The sequence below is a fragment of the Marmota flaviventris genome, chromosome 7 (genome assembly GCF_047511675.1).
Source record: "Marmota flaviventris isolate mMarFla1 chromosome 7, mMarFla1.hap1, whole genome shotgun sequence".
Lineage (NCBI taxonomy): Eukaryota > Metazoa > Chordata > Mammalia > Rodentia > Sciuridae > Marmota > Marmota flaviventris.
Window position 1 is genome coordinate 50,070,826 of NC_092504.1, and position 19,568 is coordinate 50,090,393.

Below are 19,568 nucleotides of genomic sequence, written 5' to 3' on the forward strand. Positions count from 1 at the left end.
TGGGATAAAAAAGAAAAAAATGTACATATTTTCTATCATTCCTCACAAAATGATGCCTGAGAAATTCAAAAGAAAAAGTCCACCTAAATAAGCTGATGTGAATACAGGCTACATAGAATACTAATATGAAAGCCTAACATGTGACTACCTAAAATTCAAATTATGTGGTTGACTAGAATTTTCCTCAAAGTGGGAGATCTTTAAGTACTTGTTGAATTGATTAAATGATAATGCTATAAGGTTCCCATGAAGCCCTAACCCTCTTCTTCAAAACCAGATTTGTGATTCTGGTGATAGATCAACTGATTCCCTTCTATTGTCCTAAATTAGAAAGGATACTTGATCTAGGACCATGGAAAAATTAACTTTAAAAGTACTATAAATAATTATTTGCATTGGTTTATTGAGTAATCCTCTCAACTGCTGCAAATGTATAGAAAACCTATTACCAGTTTCTCAAATAGAGCCTCCATATTCTTTCTTTTTGGTTTGACTAAACTTTGATGAAGTATTTTCTACTGAAAACACACCTAATATGTCATTATTGTAGGGATTGAAATGAATTATAAAGGTCATTATGGTTGGATGAAAGGTGTCCCCCAAACAAACTAGTGTTGTGAGACAATGCAGGATTATTCATAGGTAAAATGATTAAAAGCTATAATCTAATAAGGGGATTAATTCATTTAACAGTTTAAAAATTTGAAAGACTTACTATACTAGGTGGTAACTATAGGCAGGTAGGGTGTGCCTGGAGGAAATAGTTCACTTGGAGTGTGCCTTGGGGGTTTATAAATTGTCCCTGACCTCTCTCTCTCCCCCCCCCCCCGTGTGTGTGTGTGTGTGTGTGTGTGTGTGCTGAGCACCATTCCTCCACCTTACCCTTCTCTTTCTGCTGTGATATTCTTCCTCTCATCAGGCCCAGAGCAATGGAGTTCACAGTCCATGAACTGAGACCTCTGAAACTATGATCCTGAAATAATCTTTCCTCCTCTAAGTTGTTCTTGTCAGTTATTTTGGTCACAGTAATGAAAAGATGACTAACCCAAGGTATTATCACATAGCTACATATACTTTAAATATTCTGTATTGGGTTATTAGCAATAAAATGTGTTAAGTCAACATAATCAGGGAACATGAACGAAAGTAACAGGGTATTAGAAGAAAAACAAAAGATAATGAGGCATAAGTTATAGTGCATTCACATTTGTGTGACCAAGGTAAATGAGGTTAAAGAAGAATATAGCTGGTGTTTGACCAAGTGGAGCAAAATGTGGCTACTATAAGCCATACAGTCAACACTGTTACTCTGGCTAATAACTCTCCTTACAGATGAGAGAACACATTGAAAAAAATTCCACTTGAATAAAGAAAACAGTTACTGTGAACATTTCTAAGAGTCCTGTAACTTTAATTTTCAAGAGAAATTGTATTGGAATTTTGGAGGAATTTAAATTTGAAAATGGAGATGATTTTGACAATAATTTTCTATTGTCATTCATAATCTCAAAGCCATAAAGGTCTCCTTGCTCACATCTCAGACTTTTATTATTTTTGCTCTGTTATCTGATCATTCATCTGCAGAGATTTCTGTGATTTTTATTGCCTATTTCTCCAAATATCTGAAAGACCTTTGAAAAGCCCTTTTTTGTTGATTGAATAAATCTTTATTGAGCTCCCTCAGAGTTCATGAATTTAGGATCTATAACTTACTTAGAAAGAAAAATGTTACTTTAACTCCTCTTTTAGAAAGAACAAATTATATCTCCTCTATGTATTTCAAGTGAAATATTTAATTTGAGTGTGGCTCAGTTTAATGGTATCATGTTTCAACAGAAGAAAAAGGGAAAGGATAAATACTTTTCTTTCTTCAATAAAGGAATTGATATCAGAATAAACTAGCCTATTGTTTTAACAACAGCTGATCAAGAGGCTGAAGAATCTGGAAGTGGAAGAATTGCTTGGAAGTACTGTCTACTGAGCACTCATTCTCAAGAGAACAGCAGAAATGTTGAAAAAATTAACTAGCTCAAAAATTATATTGAGAGATCAAGAAAAAAGAGTCACAGCTTGGGAAAAAAGATTTAAGAATAGATGACACTAAGTGTAGCTAGATTCATAATTCTGATGGTTCCCTGGAGTTTGAAAGCACTCTAAATAGAGGTTCTATAACTTCATACCCCTGTGAACAGAGGGGTTTAAAAATGATAGATTCTCCAGTGCACCAACTGTGTTTTCAAGTGTAATTCTGGAATTTATACTCAGAAATACAGGGGAGAAAGCGGCAAGAAGAAAATGTCAAATATAATGGACACAAGATTAAGTTGGCTGTCCAGAAATTTCCAGTTTGAGTCTTTTTCATCAGGAAAATCACATTCTGGTTCAATCCAAGGCAGCCAGGGGCTGTGTCATAAGGTTGTTATAAGGAGGAGGCAACAGTAAGAGTACTAAATCCTGGCTTTCTTTCATGTGTGTGATTGATATGTGGGACAATAAACTGCTTGCTGGTGGCCTATACTCACGATTTTGCTGCAATCTAAGCTTACTATACTAAGTAAGAAGGCAGGGGAAAAGGTTTATGAGGATGAGGTATACAATTGGCCACTATTGACTATATGAGTTCCACTGGTGACAAGTTGACTTTTCTCCAGTCCTAGAATCTACACCTGATCAAGGATTCTTTAAAATGGAGTCTCACTGAGAGGGAAAATGCTGACATCCAGAGGACTATACAAAGTACCTTTCAGCTTCTGTACAGCATTTGAGTTCTGTTAATGTCCTGGAAAAGTATTTGCTCACTTGCTAATTCATATGCTATAATTCAAACATCTAACTTCACATTATATCCATGGAAATCCTCTGAATACAGTCATTTTGGTTTAGACAGTTCAACACACCTCTTTTTCAAAGAAAATGGTTTTTATTAAAGTTTTACTCATTTTTTTTAGGAAAGTTAGCCCTAAGAGCTAATATGATAAACTGTAAGCTCTAAACAGTGAAATACCCCAAAGCCAGATGCCAACAATGAAAACTATCTTTGTTGTAATATTGTGTTGCCAGGAAAAGTGGACTAGAATCACTGCTTTCCCTAAAGCTTTCAGGCATTCTTTATTGTTGTTTTTTAACCTTGTAGTTTAAAAAAAAAAAAAAAAACTTTTATTCTTATAAGTTATTACAACACTAGGATATCCCTTGACTTTATCATAAAGGCATGGAACTGAACTCATCTGTTCCAATTGAATCCCTAGCACTTCCGCCAAACTCTCCTCCCTGTGCTCCATGTACAGTTTACTGTTTCTTTTTTCCAATTAAAGTCCTGTGGATACACTGATGCTGGAACCCACTATGCCATAGCCATGCATGAACATGTGAAGCTCGGTTAGATTCATTGCAATGCTTTTCCTTTTCCTGTCCCTTCTTACTCCTCCTTTGTCAATTCAACTGACGTTTCTTTATTCCTTTATCAACTTAACTGCTAAGTCCAACTAAGTAAACCTGACTGATATTTCTGCTATTTTAATGAAATTCCCTCTCTCTTTCTTTTTTTTTTCCTTTTAATTTTATAGTTACCAGTGTTCCTGGGAGAGTATGCCTTGTGAGATGGACAGAAGTTATCGCATCCTTTTCCTATTTCCACTTGCAGTTAATAGTGAGAAACACTGATGGAACATATCACTCTAAAGGCTGTTGTAGATGGAGGGGACCAGGAAGAGTTGGCACATTGGCCAAACTGTTTGTTAGGTCTGAATGATCCAATTTGTGTTTGTGAAATACAGAAACAGTCCAAACAAGTCACTGAATCACTTTAGTGCACAACAAGAGAGAAAATCCATCTATTCCAAAGAAGAGTTTTGATTTAATTTCCTTTCAAGATGCAGAAGTGTCATACCTAGTAGAGACTGGCTCACAGACGGTTGGAGTGTGCACTAAACCTGCTCTCAGTATGGACTACAGGCACAGGAGAGTTGCAGGGCTGCAATTGGCCTGGAACTCTGATCAGCCAGAACAGCTGTTTTTTTTTTTTTGTTGTTGTTGTTGTTGTTTGTTTGTTTGTTTTTTCCCCCATGGCACCACCTAAACTAAAATCAAAGCCTTCTTCTAATTCCTTATTCTGCTTAATTTTATTCATAGATCTCATTATTATCCTAGTCTATGATCCAGTTACCTATTTATCCATTCATCTGTATGTGTCTTTACACCAGCATGTATGTACCATAAGAACGGAGGTTTTGTTTAATTTGTTTATCTACATATATATAAACCCAATTTCCAGAACACTTCTGTTTGTCACTGTTGATAATTATTTGTTGAATTAATTAATGAATGTGATAGAAAAGAAAAATAAATATATGAACAATAACTGCTAAGTCCAACCTACAGTAGTTGTTAGATGTCCAATAATTGTTAAATAATCTAATGAATGAACTCATAGTCCTCCACCTGGGTATCACCATCCCACCTTCATTTTTCTCAACGAGGAAGAAATTTCCACTATATCAGGAAATAAATTTTGTTTTGACCTAAAACCTCCATCAAATATGAAAAAATAGAATCATATACAGATAATTAAGGAAAAAAATTGACGTAAGTGGTTTAGAAGAAAAGAAAATCATAATGAGGTAAAGATAGCTTTAGTATTGATGAACAAGATCTCAGGGTTGAGGGTATAGTTCATTGGTAGGACGCTTGCCTAGAAAATGCACGAAGCCCTGAGTTCAATCTGTAACACCACAAAAACACATGCATACACAGGAAGAATTCATAATTTCCCAATTAATAATTATATAGACTAAAGATAGGTTTTAAAAAATGATAAATAGGACTATTATATAGAATTCTATTAAATTTGATGTTAGTTATGAATATTGATAATCTAGTAATATGTAACTGAAATAATTTTTAAATGGAAAGGCCCTTAAAAAGCAAACATGATAAAAAGGATGACAAAATATGTCTTTTATTTTAAGAACAATGTATAGTGAATTTTCACAACATTTCCAATTTACTCTTAAGTGGCATACAATCCTGTAACAATTACAGATACCACCAAACATTTTAGAGAGCTCATATAAATGATTTCTGCTTTGGGTAAGAAATGGGTTTCCTAAAATCAAGTCTAAATAAAATAATTTAAGTAATGCAAGATAGAATCTATGTTCATTTGACATTTGCTTTGTAAATGTTATTAAGTAATGTATAAAAATAGTTTTGCATTGTGAACTTGGCATCAAATTACCTGGTATAATTGACCACGAAACCTTTCACATTTGCTTTCTCTAACACTCAATCACTACAAGAAAACAATTTAAGTTATTTAACATTAAGTTCAGCTCAGCAAATCTTTCAAGGAATGAATTTTAAATATTAACAGCTAAATCTACTGCAAATGAAGTGTACAAGGTAGAAATAGAAAGGCAAGCTTAAAAAATGAATGAAATGAATTCTAGTGTATTATTGAGTCATACGGTAAGCTATTAAATTCATATGTGAATCATTTTTTCCTCCTCCAGATATTTATTATTGTAAATAAATTATTTCCCTTTTTCATCAGCATAAAAATTCTGCTATACTATTTGGTAATTTTTACTGTCATCTTTTTAAATTTTTTTACAGAAGAAAAAATGTTATATATACATATATATGTGTATATTTGTGTGTATATGTATATACATATACACACATATTTATTATAGCAGGGGATAATGGGAAGAATATTGATTTACTTCTCTAAAGATAATTGAAGCCACAGGACAATGAAAGATATCTTTGAAGTGCTGGGGAAAAATAAAAAAGAATATTTGACAAACTATAATCTATATCCAGTAAAAATGGTTCAAAAATATGCAATAAAGACACATTTAGATAAACAAAAGGAGAGATACTGTTGCCAGAAAAATCTAATTACAAGCAATAATGAAAGATACACTTCAAATTATAGGAAGTATATATCAAAAAGAAGCTTAAACCCACGAAGAGGAATTCAGAGCAACAGAAAGAATAAATAAGTATAAGTATAAGCCAGGGTAGAAGGATAAGTATAAGCCAGGGAATTTTTATCATCATACTTAATATTGCTAAAATAATGTTGCTTCTTTTAAACTCAAATAACAGTAATATAGTGTGAGTTTTATAACATGTCAGACTAAAATTTATGCAAAAAGTACAAGTGTTAAGAAAAAGTTAATGAAATTAATGTTGAAAAGCTTAGATATAATTTTATTTAAATAATATTATTTGACCACATTTAGGTATGCTATAAAGATACACTATAATATGTAGAAAAAGTATATAAAAACTTGCCATTACTTATCTCAATAGCTCAAAATATTAACTAACTCAAAAGAAACTAGGGGAGGAGGTAGAGTAGAAAAATGGCAAAAATAAAAAATACTTAAGTGGTAAATATTATTACAGTGGATTAAAAGAAGACTATCATAAAATACATAGACACATAAAATGAAAGTAATTGGTGAAGAACAAGCTATGTGGAGACAATGAGACAGCTGGCTTAGCTATGTTAAAATGAGCAAAGTCAATTTCAAAACAGCAGTGTTCTTTTTATTTGAAACTTTGTACTATTTAACCTACCTCATCTCATTTCCTCCTTGATCTGTATGTCTGTATGATCATTGATTTTATATATATATATGAAATGTGATATATATATATAATGTATATATATATATATATATATATATATATATATATATATATAAAATAAGAAATGTAATATACACATAGAAATGTAGTACATGCACACACACAAATTCCATATTCTTGTGGATAGACAATTCAGTTGCTACCATATCTATTATAAATAATATTGCAATCAAAAAAGGGGAGTTTTTGAAATAATGATTTAATTTCTTTTTGTATACATACCAATAAGTGGGACTAAAATGGTCATAATTTAATTTTTAATTTTTTTGGGAGCTGCATTCTGTTTTATATAAGGGCTATAATAATTTATTTTCACTAAATATTGTGAATCATTTATAAAATGACCAATTCCTCAACAAGAACAAATTATAAAATTTTGCCGGACAGAAAAGAAAATCTGGAGAACAGGCCCAGCGGCCTACTGAGGGGCAGAGCCGCCCCCCACCCCCCGCACCTGCCAGGTAGGCAGAACTGTGACCACCCACAGAAAAGGCCCAGTGGCCCGCGGAGGGGCAGAGCTTCCAATCACTCCTGCAAGGTAGGCGGGCCTGCGACCCACCTGCAGAAGAGGAGCAGCAGCCTGCTGAGAGGCAGAGCCACCCCCTCCCCCTGCGCCGGCAAGGTAGACGGAACTGTGACCACCCACAGAACAGGCCCAGCGGCCTGCTGAGGGGCAGAGCCGCCCCCCAACCCCCGCGCCTGCCAGGTAGGTGGAACTGTGACCACCCATAGAAAAGGCCCAGTGGCCCGCGGAGGGGCAGAGCTTCCAATCACTCCTGCAAGGTAGGCGGGCCTGCGACCCACCGGCAGAAGAGGAGCAGCGGCCTGCTGAGAGGCAGACCCACCCCCTCCCCCTGCGCCGGCAAGGTAGACGGAACTGTGACCACCCACAGAACAGGCCCAGCGGCCTGCTGAGGGGCAGAGCCGCCCCCCACCCCCCGCGCCTGCCAGGTAGGTGGAACTGTGACCACCGACAGAAAAGGCCCAGTGGCCCGCGGAGGGGCAGAGCTGTCAACCACTCCTGCAAGGTAGGCGGGCCTGCGACCCACTGGCAGAACAGGCGCAGCGGCCTGCTGAGAGGCAGAGCCGCCCCCTCCCCCCGTGCCTGCAAGGTATACGGAACTGTGACCACCAACAGAACAGGCCAGACCTGCAACCGACAGACAGAACAGGCCCAGTGGCCTGAGGAAGGGTAGAGCCGCCCCCCCCCGCGCCTGCAAGGTAGGCGGGCCTGCCACCCACCGGCAGAACAGCCCCAGAGGCCTGCAGAGGGGCAGTGCCGCTGCCTGCGCCTGCAAAGAAGGCAGAACTGCGACCACCAACAGAACAAGCCTAGCGGCCCGCAGAGGGACAGAGCCACTGCCCGCACCTGAAAGGTAGGCAGACCTGCTACCGACTGGCAGAGCAGGCCCAGCGGCCTGCCGGCGAGGTAGGCACATTGCCCCAATTGGAGGAGGGGCAGAGCCGCTGCCCGCGCCTGCGAGGGAGACTTTGCAACTATACAAGACCAATATAAATATATAGGGGGAAAATTCAATAGCACAACAGTTTCACCAAGTAGAAAGGAACGCGAACAGTATGAAGAGACAAGGAAAGAAAGGACCACAAGCAATGCAGGTCAACTCAACGTTAGAAGAGGTAATAGCTGCAGCAGATGGAATTCAGATAAAGAATTCAGGATATACATGCTTCAGATGATCTGGAGTCTCAAGGAAGACATCAAACAGCAAAATCAGACAATGAAAGATCACTTCAACAATGAATTACATAAACAAATCCAAGACGCAAAAGATCAACTATACAGGGAGATAGAGGTTATAAAAAACAAACAAACAGAAATCCTAGAAATGCAGGAAGCAATAAACCAACTTAAAAACTCAATGGAGAATACTACCAGCAGAGTAGAACACTTAGAAGATAGAACATCAGACAATGAAGATAAAGTATTTCAACTTGAAAAGAACATAGACAGCTCAGCAAGACTGTTAAGAAACCATGAGCAGAACATCCAAGAAATATGGGATAACATCAAGAGACCAAATTTAAGAGTCATTGGGATACAGGAAGGGACAGAGTTTCAAACCAAAGGAATGAGCAATCTATTCAATGAAATAATAGGAGAAAACTTCCCAGACTTGAAGAATGAGACAGAATCCCAAATCCTAGAAGCCTACAGGATGCCGAATGTGCAAAATCATAAGAGATCCACACCTAGACACATTATAATGAAGATGCCCAACATACAGAATAAGGAGAGAATTTTAAAAGCTACAAGAGAAAGGAAGCAGATTACATTTAGGGGTAAGCCAATCAGGATAACAGCTGATCTTTCAACACAGACTCTGAAAGCTAGAAGATCCTGGAATAACATATTTCAAACACTGAAAGAAAATGGGTTCCAACCAAGAATTGTGTTTCCAGCAAAATTAAGCTTCAGGATGGAAGATGAAATTAAAACCTTCCATGATAAACAAAAGTTAAAAGAATTTGCAAATAGAAAACCATCTCTTCAAAACATCCTTGGCAAAACATTACAGGAAGAGGAAATGGAAAATAACAATGAAAACCAACAGTGGGAGGTAGGACAGTAAAGGGGGGAAAAATAATCAAAGAGGAAAACAAACCATGTTTAGTAACATAAATAAACACATATGGCTGGAAGAACAACCCATATCTCAATAATAACCCTAAATGTTAATGGCTTAAACTCACCAATTAAGAGACACAGGCTAGTAGAATGGATCACAAAACAAGACCCAACAATATGCTGCCTACAGGAGATGCATTTGATAGGAAAAGACATACATAGGCTGAAGGTGAAAGGTTGGGAAAAATCATATCACTCATATGGACTTCGGAAACAAGCAGGTGTGTCCATACTCATAACAAATAAAATAGATTTCAAGCCCAAGTTAATCAAAAGGGATAAAGAGGGACACTACATACTGCTCAAGGGAACCATACACCAACAAGACATAACTATCATAAATATATATGCCCCTAACAATGGTGCAGCTATGTTCATCAAACAAACTCTTCTCAAGTTCAAGAGTCTAATAGACCACCATACAATAATCATGGGAGACTTCAACACACCTCTCTCACCAATGTACAGAACTTCCAAACAAAAGTTGAATAAGGAAACTATAGAACTCAATAACATAATTAATAACCTAGACTTAATTGACATATATAGAATATACTACCCAACATCAAGCAGTTACACTTTTTTCTCAGCAGCACATGGATCCTTCTCAAAAATAGATCACATATTATGTCACAGGGCAACTCTTAGACAATATAAAGGAGTAGAGATAATACCATGCATCTTATCTGATCATAATGGAATGAAACTGAAAATCAACAATAAAAGAAGGAAGGAAAAAGCATACATCACTTGGAGAATGAACAATAGGTTACTGAATGATCAATGGGTTATAGAAGACATCAAGAAGGAAATTTAAAAATTCTTAGAGATAAATGAAAACACAGACACAACATATCGGAATCTATGGGACACATTGAAAGCAGTTCTAAGAGGAAAATTCATTGCTTGGAGTTCATTCCTTAAAAAAAGAAAAAACCAACAAATAAATGATCTCATACTTCATCTCAAAATCCTAGAAAAAGAAGAGGAAAACAACAGAAAAAGAATTAGAAGGCAAGAAATAATGAAAATCAGAGCTGAAATTAATGAAATCGAAACAAAAGAAACAATTGAAAAAATTGACAAAACTAAAAGTTGGTTCTTTGAAAAAATAAACAAAATCGACAGACCCTTAGCCATGTTAGCAAAGAGAAGAAGAGAGAGAATTCAAATTACTAACATACGGGATGAAAAAGGCAATATCACAACAGACACTTCAGAAATACAGAAGATAATCAAAAATTATTCTGAATCCTTATACTCCAATACATTAGAAGATAGTGAAGGCATCGATAAATTTCTTAAGTCATATGATCTGCCCAGATTGAGTCAGGAGGATATAGACAACCTAAACAGACCAATATCAATTGAGGAAATAGAAGAAACCATCAAAAGACTACCAACTAAGAAAAGCCCAGGACCGGATGGGTATACAGCAGAGTTTTACAAAACCTTTAAAGAGGAACTAATACCAATACTTTTCAAGCTACTTCAGGAAATAGAAAAAGAGGGAGAACTTCCAAATTCATTCTACGAGGCCAACATCACCCTGATACCTAAACCAGACAAAGGCACTTCAAAGAAAGAAAACTACAGACCAATATCTCTAATGAACCTAGATGCAAAAATCCTCAATAAAATTCTGGCGAATCGGATACAAAAACATATCAAAAAAATTGTGCACCATGATCAGGTAGGATTCATCCCTGGGATGCAAGGCTGGTTCAATATACGGAAATCAATAAATGTTATTCACCACATCAATAGACTTAAAAATAAGAACCATATGATCATCTCGATAGATGCAGAAAAAGCATTCGACAAAGTACAGCATCCCTTTATGTTCAAAACTCTAGAAAAACTAGGGATAACAGGAACATACCTCAATATTGTAAAAGCAATCTATGATAAGCCTCAGGCTAGCATCATTCTGAATGGAGAAAAATTGAAGGCATTCCCTCTAAAATCTGGAACAAGACAGGGATGCCCTCTCTCACCACTTCTGTTCAACATAGTTCTCGAAACACTGGCCAGAGCAATTAGACAGATGAAAGAAATTAAAGGCATCAAAATAGGAAAAGAAGAACTTAAATTATCACTATTTGCTGATGACATGATTCTATACCTAGCAGACCCAAAAGGGTCTACAAAGAAACTATTAGAGCTAATAAATGAATTCAGCAAAGTGGCAGGATATAAAATCAACATGCATAAATCAAAGGCATTCCTGTATATCAGCGACAAATCCTCTGAAATGGAAATGAGGACAACCACTCCATTCACAATATCTTCAAAAAAAATAAAATACTTGGGAATCAACCTAACAAAAGAGGTGAAAGACTTATACAATGAAAACTACAGAACCCTAAAGAGAGAAATAGAAGAAGATCTTAGAAGATGGAAAAATATACCCTGTTCATCGATAGGCAGAACTAACATCATCAAAATGGCGATATTACCAAAAGTTCTCTATAGGTTTAATGCAATGCCAATCAAAATCCCAACGGCATTTCTTGTAGAAATAGAGAAAGCAATCATGAAATTCATATGGAAAAATAAACGACCCAGAATAGCAAAAACAATGCTAAGCAGGAAGTGTGAATCAGGCGGTATAGCGATACCAGACTTCAAACTATACTACAGAGCAATAGTAACAAAAACAGCATGGTACTGGTACCAAAACAGGCTGGTGGACCAATGGTACAGAATAGAGGACACAGAAACCAATCCACAAAACTACAACTATCTTATATTTGATAAAGGGGCTAAAAGCATGCAATGGAGGAAGGATAGCATCTTCAACAAATGGTGCTGGGAAAACTGGAAATCCACATGCAACAAAATGAAACTGAATCCCTTTCTCTCGCCATGCACAAAAGTTAATTCAAAATGGATCAAGGAGCTTGATATCAAATCAGAGACACGACATCTGATACAAGAAAAAGTTGGCTACGATCTACATACTGTGGGGTCGGGCTCCAAATTCCTCAATAGGACACCCATAGCACAAAAGTTAATAACTAGAATCAACAAATGGGACTTACTCAAACTAAAAGGTTTTTTCTCAGCAAAAGAAACAGTAAGAGAGGTAAATAGAGAGCCTATATCCTGGGAACAAATCTTTACTCCTCACACTTCAGATAGAGCCCTAATATCCAGAGTATACAAAGAACTCAAAAAATTAGACAATAAGAGAACAAACAACCCAATCAACAAATGGGCCAAGGACCTGAACAGACACTTCTCAGAGGAGGACATACAATCAATCAACAAGTACATGAAAAAATGCTCACCATCTCTAGCAGTCAGACAAATGCAAATCAAAATCACCCTAAGATACCATCTCACTCCAGTTAGATTGGCAGCCATTATGAAGTCAAACAACAACAAGTGCTGGCGAGGATGTGGGGAAAAAGGTTCACTTGTACATTGCTGGTGGGACTGCAAATTGGTGCGGCCAATTTGGAAAGCAGTATGGAGATTTCTTGGAAAGCTGGGAATGGAGCCACCATTTGACCCAGCTATTCCCCTTCTTGGTCTATTCCCTAAAGACCTAAAAAGAGCATTCTACAGGGACACTGCTACATCGATGTTCATAGCAGCACAATTCACAATAGCAAGACTGTGGAACCAACCTAGATGCCCTTCAATAGATGAATGGATAAAAAAATGTGGCATTTATACACAATGGAGTATTACTCTGCATTAAAAAAATGACAAAATCATAGAATTTACAGGGAAATGGATGGCATTAGAGCAGATTATGCTAAGTGAAGCTAGCCAATCCCTAAAAAACAAATGCCAAATGTCTTCTTTGATATAAGGAGAGTAACTAAGAACAGAGTAGGGTCGAAGAGCATGAGAAGAAGATTAACATTAAACAGGGATGAGAGGTGGGAGGGAAAGGGAGAGAGAAGGGAAATTGCATGGAAATGGAAGGAGACCCTCAGAGTTATACAAAAGTACATACATGAGGAAGTGAGGGGAAAGGGGGATAATAATACAAGGGGGACAAATGAATGTCAGTAGAGGGGGCAGAGAGAGAAGAGGGGATGGGAGGGGAGGGGAGGGGGGATAGTAGAGGATAGGAAAGGCAGCAGAACACAACAGACACTAGTATGGCAATATGTAAATCAATGGATGTGTAACTGATGTGATTCTGCAATCTGTATATGGGGTAAAAATGGGAGCTCATAACCCACTTGAATCAAAGTGTGAAATATGGTATATCAAGAACTATGTAATGTTTTGAACAACCAACAATAAAAAATTTTTAAAAAAAGAAAAGAAAATCTGAATAGTTATTTATTTTAAAAGGAATTTTTTTTCCACAAAATCATGCTTATGAAAAAAACTCTAAATCTAGTTTGTTTCACAGTGTTTTAAAGATTTTTCAAGACTAAATACATTAATCACCTAATTTTGGCCAATGTACAAGGTAATTTTAACAAAAAAAAAATGCTTAAACAATTGGATATCCACATGCCAAAAAATCAAGAAAACAGAATCAAACACAAATAATTTAAGTACATACATTGTCCACCTTTACAAACATTAACTGAAAACACTTAAAACCCTGTGCATTTTGAGTAATGTGGAGAAAATTTGAATTATTTTAGTGTGTAATTAAGATACAGATGCTTTAAATCAGAAACCCATATAACTTTCTATTTTAAAAGCCAATTAGCTCTGTATGAGTTATGATTAGATAAAGCATAAAAGTAAAAAGTAAGTGTAAATGCAGCAACATCTATTAGGGAAAAGACTCCTAATGAAATGAAGTTTTCAAAATGAAAAACCAAACAAGGTGTTTTTCTCAGTAATAACACATATTTTGTTGTTAGAGTAAGGGAAGAATGCTAAGTATGTATCACAAATTAGCTCAGAGGAAGTCACTTGGTTTACACCTTAGTTTTTAATACTTCATTGGAGGGCCTAAGCAAGTAACATTGTTCTTCAAATAGCTTCATTCCATAAATTCAAGTTATTTTACCATAAGCAATTTAAAGACCACAATATAAAGAGACGTGCTTAAAAGACTCTTAGGTAAGAATTTCTTAGGTCATTTTCTGGTTAATAATTATGTGAAGTATAATTAGCAGTACTAGTATTAGCAGTATCCTTTCTCCCTGCTCCATGTGGATATTAATTAAAGTCCCTCCAACAGGTGCACAATGAATGTGTTGTAATTCACTCTTAGTACATGAATTTAGCACACCCTTGTTTGTCATTTCATCAGTCAAGTTGTTTGATTTTAGAGATCTGAGTAAAACACATTCACTATATTTGAATCACCTACCCAAGCTAGAAATTTATCTTTATGTTGGGTGTATACTTGACCCATTTTGGTTTCTATAGGGACTTCCTTAACTGAATCACTTATAAGGGATTTGGCCTGAACATACCACAAGGTCATTGACTTCTGCCTAATAATCAATACACAGATATATTCCTTGGTCAGAAGCCTACTTCCCAATGCACTCTGATTTTCAGCTCTGCCTGTTGTGTAGAGTTACTTCACTTTTTTTTTTTCACTAGAGTTTTACAATATACAGATTTATCACAGCTCACAACTTTTAATTTAGAAATTCCTATCAATGGACCAAGTAGCAAATTTTGGCTTGACTGGGAGATTTTCACAGTGTTCAGATCACCTAGCAAATGTCATAAGGGTGGACACTGAATGGTTCAACCACTGATCAAATAATGAGGCAAACTGTGCAACGAACAGTTCCAGTAAACTTTCTTGTCCATGGAAATTCTAATTTTTCAAGGAACTCTGCTGAGCTACCTCAGCTCTACTGTTATTTGTAATTTATCCATTTGTTTACATTACCCAGAATCAACTGTTGCTATTTCTTGTGAAAGCCCTCTGAATTTCACAGTTAGTAATAATCTAGCAATTTCCTTTCAAGTATATATCAAGCATCTGAATCAGATATTTTGAATTTAAAAACCCCCACAGACTCCACTGAAGGACACTATTTGATTGCCGTAGAACAAAAGCTTCTGTTCTAGATGCAAAAATGGTGTTCCTAAACAATACAGAATTCATCAGAACCTCAGGATTTTTACAGACTTTGAGCTTCCTGATTAGTGGCATGATCAGAAAAAGATAAAAATTTATTTTTCAGAGGTTAAAAGATAAGTAGGAAAAAAGAAAGTCTTAAATAATTCTAAAAGAAAAGTCTAAAATGAATGGTAAGAGGTGATAATAAAAAGTTTGAGAAACTAATCTAGGCTGTTTGTGATTATTCACTTTAGCTATACCATATTTTTTTGGAAGGCTGAAATGAATAAGCTTGAAATATTTTCTTAAAAAATTTGGGATGGATATGGATCGACATGTGTGTGTACGTGTGTGTGTGTGTGTGTGTGTGTGTTCACATGTATAGGTAGACATCTATTTACAGATGGCCTATATATGATGATCTATTCAGGTTGTGTTCTATTTCTTTAATTTACATTTTAAACTTGCACCAATATTGGGTAGTAAATTCAAAGCAGAGAGCTAAGTTTTTCCACTTTTTTAAAATTATCTTTTCAGAATCATCTAGCTGTTGTAGGTCCTTTAAATATCCACACAGATACTAGAGAATGTTTGTCATTTCTTGGAAAATGGTGGGATAGTACTAGAAGGCTCATTGATCTTTGGTATTTCATGGAATACTGCTTTTAGCAGTAGGCTAAAGAAATACAATATTCAATATTGTAATTCAAGTTTCTTCATTTTGTCTTATACCAGTTTTGTTATCTGTTCAGGAATAATCATGATGTCATTTATCAGTGGGAAATATATTAGCTCTTTCCTGTTATTTCATGTAATTTTCAATGTTGCTTTGCTTCTTTGGGGACAGTGGGCAGGCTACTGGTGATTGAATCTAGAGGGGTTTTACCACTAAGCCACATCCCCAGCCCATTTTGTCTTTTATTTTGAGACAGGGTCTCACTAAATTGCTTAGGGCCTTGTCAATTTGCTGAGGCTGGCTTCGAACATGAGATCCTCCTACCTCAAGAGCTGGGACTGCTGAAATTGCGGCTTGAACCACTGGCTTCAATTCTGCTTTGTTTCCAACAGGCATTCCACAGAACAAGGATGGTCAGAGATCCTTTTCTTTTTATATTAGCATATGAAAATGATTTCTTAAGACAACGTTTAAAATATAATTTCAAGCTTTATAATATTGTATTTTCTTTTATCAAATAGTTTGATTTTTATACAAATTTCAGTTTTAAAGCTGGGTGTGATGGTACACATTTGTAATTCCAGCAACTCAGGAGGCTTACAGGAGGATTGCACGTTTAAGCCAAGCTCAGCAACAGGTGAGGTGCTAAGCAGCTCAGTGAGACCCTGTCTCTAAATAAAATACAAAATAGTGCTGGGGATGTGGCTCAGTGGTTGAGTGCCCCTGAGTTAAATCCCCAGTACCCCTCAAAAAATCTTCAGTTATAAATAGGCAAGAGTGATAAATATATATATATTTTAAATTAAAATCATGTTTCTTATTAGAGTGATTATAATATGTCTGGTCTTTCTTATTTTCCGATTTCATTTTCTTGATACTGCTACGAAGTTGTGTGAGCAAATATGTTCACAAAACAGCTTCCTAAACTTTTGGTATTCACTTAAGATCAAGCTGATGGCCAAAACATAGTTTATTAACTATGGGCTTAAAATTATTTCATCATCACTATGTGGAGAAGGCCATGACTCATATTTAATAGGATAGAAAGTGCACATAGTGACAGTTAAAATGATCTGATAGGGTAAACATAAAATACTTTCTGGGAGAATAATGATAAATTTTCAACAAAAGCAAAACTTTCAAAGGTTAGAAGACATTGTATATGTCATGAAAAGTAATTTGTGACATAGCAGCCAAATAGGAGAGAGAAAATTGCAAGTTTTGCTCTATATATCATAAAATAAACAATAAAATGAACCATACAGCAGAGAAATAGATGGTTCAGAACATAAAATTTATGAGAGCACAGGTAAGTTTATCAAAAGTATTAGGAATGAATTGTAGATATATGAAAGTCATCAAATATTGTTAGCTAAGTAAATTGAGATCCAAAGATTTTTAAACATAGCACTTATACCAATAAGACTTGTTATTTAAAGCTATGTGTAAAAATTATACTATGTAGTAATAAAATGAGTCCTTTTGAATTTATGTAGGTAAAGGGTCAAATTTTATTCAGGGAACTTATACCTTGCCCTTTTACTTATTCTCTGAGGAGAGTCTACATAGTTAGTCTTTTATAAATCAATGAATTATATTCTCAAGAAAAATTATAAGACTTTTAATTGCCTCAATGATCAATGAATAAAAGGTGTGGAAAAATAAAACAACATTGCAGTATGCAAAATAAGCAAGATTCAAGATATTTTGATATCAAATTTTGTTGAATTTTTTTGTTTTTGTGTTTCTACACAAATTATTAACTGCAACCAAGTATAATGCATAGTAGTATAAGATATCTTGGTTTATAATTTAGAGGCCAGATTCTTATATTTCACATTAAATATTTTTGCCTTACCACTAATTATATTTGTGATCTTAGGAAAATATAAAACATCTGGGTTATAGTTTTCTCATCAGTAAAATATGAAAGCAGAAATAATATGTTACAATACAGACCTTTACTAATTTAAAAATAAAGAGATATGGTCACAAGTCCAGTTTTCTACCAACTATTTATCTAGTTCTACATAAGTTAGTTATATTATCTGTTTTTCTTATTAAAAACGATTTGATGAGGACTAAGACTATTTGGAATTATTTCTAAATTCTAAGACTGTAATAGGAAGTAAAGACTTTACTCGGGAAATAAAGACATATAAATGACAAAGTCTACACAATAAAGTAAAGGTAAATATAAAAATAAGAAAGCAAAGTGAATTTTTGGAAAGACATGATTTAATTATCTTAGCATTCATCCCTATTAAGACTTTCAAAATCATATAACTAATCATTCATTTTTTCAATAATTTATACCATCATTAATCTATTTACAGATTCATTCACTTAAATATGAATGGAAACAATAAAATCTAATCATTTTATTTTTTGTAGCATTATACAGATACTTAATACACAAATATTTGTTTGATAAATAAAATTCGTATTAAAACCTGAAACTTAAATTGCTTTTAAGTATAGCTCTATCTCATTTCAGATAATGAACTAATAAAATATTTGATTATGGAATATGAAGTTCAAATGTCTTGGCCATTGGAATTTAAGATATCAAAGGATGGAGATGAATAAATTTGTTATGGAAAGAAATGAATATGCAGTTGTGATCAGAGAAGAAAATGCAGTGAAGAGGGCAGGAGACAGGAAGAGTAGGGCAAGATGTGTGGTTGTAGAGAAAACTAATCTGGGCTATTTTTAGCTTTTTTCTCTAAAATACAGACCTTCTGTCTCTTGAAATTTTATTAATATCCTTTAAACATGAATCCAGCTTCTCTGAATTGTTTTATTTGATTTTTGTTTTTAATTTGATTTTCCTATTTAGTGGAAATTAAGGAAAAATATCCTACATCTGGTTAATGTAAGGAGAACAAAACCTGAATATGAAGGATCATTGAAAAAAATCCATCAACTGGCAAAATTAATCAAGATTCCCTAAACTGACCTTATAAAACTAGCAGCCAGAATATCCTAAGAGAATGAGTATAGCTTCTTTTAAATGTGAATTAATTCCATGAAGAAGGGGGGGGGGATTCTACAAAAACTTTAAACATCCAAAGGTTATTCAAGTTGGTTTCGTTTAAACCTAAATAAGCAGAGAAATATCAACTCAAACAGGAAGCAGTCACATGTATAAAAGATCTATGTGAAGCTGTCCTTACCTAAAAAGTAGTATTCTGTTACTTACAATGTAAATGCCCATGTTCAAAAGCAAAAAACTAATTTTTGGTAGATACACCATGATTATGAACTCTAAAGATATAACAAAGTCATGATCTATGTTGTAAGCAAAACATTGTTACCAAGAGGAATGTGAGATAAAATGTATTTATCTATCTATATCCTCATTTCTATGTCACCTTCATCTATCTCTAGCTCTGTCAGTCTCATGCAAATCTCTCCAACCTTGTTCTAAAGTCTTTTCCTTTTTGTTTTCAGTACTGGGGATTGACCCTGGTCCACTCTATCTGAGTTAAGTCTCCAGACATTTTCATCTTTTATAATTTTTATTTAAGGCAAAAACCTCTTGCTAAGTTGTTCAAGCTAGGCTAGCCTTGAGC

The 19,568-nt window shown here is 35.2% G+C and overlaps 1 pseudogene; it reads right to left on the minus strand.

Moving 5' to 3' along the window:
* Positions 1 to 2,261: 2,261 nt before the first annotated feature.
* Positions 2,262 to 19,568, minus strand: part of LOC114102084 (STE20-related kinase adapter protein beta-like) — a 36,280-nt pseudogene continuing 18,973 nt past the window's right edge.